Genomic DNA, 1,447 nt, shown 5'->3' with positions numbered 1-1,447 from the left:
CAAAAAAAGTCCAGTCTCAGATGGCTTCACAGGTGAATTCTACCAAACATTCAGGGAAGAGCTGTTACCAATCCTACTCAAATTATTCCAGAATATAGAGGAGGATGGAAAACTTCCTAATACATTCTTTGAAGCAATTATAACCCTCATACCAAAACCAGGGAAGGACGTTACAAAGAAAGAAAACTATAGACAAATGTCCCTCATGAACATTGTTGTTGTTGTTGTTGTCAGGTGCGTGAGGGCTTCTATCATGGAGGGCAGCAGTTAAATGGTTTGCGACAACTGCGCAGACGTGGTGGAGGTGTTAAATAAAACCCAGACCACGGAGCGGCGGGGTGAGAGGTGTCTGGAGACCAGGTCGATGGGGAGATGCTGCCAAGCGGGAAGAGACTGCGGGGGCTGGGGCCAGGCTGTCCTAATTACCCCAGACGTGAGAGAGCCTTTCTAGCCTTACCGTTGGATCTTGGCTTAGAGGCGGGGTCAACCAACTTAGAGACCCAAAAGCCCAACCCAAGGCATCTTACTACAACCCAGTCGCCCCTGCTGCGCTTCTGCCCTTTGATTGACATCCAAGGACAGAAATCCCACCTTTGAGCCAGACTTAAGGGCCCTAGCAGAAGGAGATTCCTATTTAACAGCTACCATGCAAGCACCACTCATCTGTCTGTCGTGCTGTGGTGGTTCAAATTGCTGTGATTCTGAAGGCTATGCCACCGATATTTTAAATAACCAGCAGGGTCAACCATGGTGGACAGGTTTCAGATGAGCTTTCAAACAAAGACAGAGTAGGAAGAAAGAGTGACAAACTACTTCCAAATTGCTAGTCACTGAAAACTCATGAACATAGATGCAAAAATTCTCAACAAATCCTAGTCAACAGAATTCAGGAACACATCAAAAAAGATAATACATCATGATCAAGTGGGATTCATATCAGGGATGCAAGGATGGTTCAACATTAGGAAAATGATCAACATTATCCACCATATAAATAAGAAAAAGAAAAGAACCACATGATCATATCGATTGATGCAGAAAAGGCATTTGACAAAATCCAACATCTATTCCTGATAAAAACACTCAACAAAATAAGAATTGAAGGAAAATTTCTCAACATAATAAAGAGTACAAATACAAACCCAATAGCCTATATTACTCTCAATGGAGAGAAATTGAAAGCCTTCCCTCTGCAAACAGGAACCAGACAAGGATGTCCTCTGTCACTGCTACTATTAAATATTCTGCTGGAAGTCTTAGCAAGAGCTATACAGCAAGAAAGGGAAATTAAAGGTATCCAAATTGGCAAAGAGAAGTAAAATTCTCCCTATATGCAGACGATATGATCCTATACTTAGAAAACCCAAAGACTCGGTAAAAAAGCTACTAGACCTCATTGGAAGATTCAGCAAAGTGGCAGGGTATAAGATTAACATACAAAAATCAG

The sequence above is a fragment of the Chrysochloris asiatica genome, unplaced genomic scaffold (genome assembly GCF_000296735.1).
Source record: "Chrysochloris asiatica unplaced genomic scaffold, ChrAsi1.0 scaffold00167, whole genome shotgun sequence".
Lineage (NCBI taxonomy): Eukaryota > Metazoa > Chordata > Mammalia > Afrosoricida > Chrysochloridae > Chrysochloris > Chrysochloris asiatica.
The sequence above is the reverse complement of the archived record's forward strand: the minus strand, read 5'-3'. Positions refer to the sequence as shown.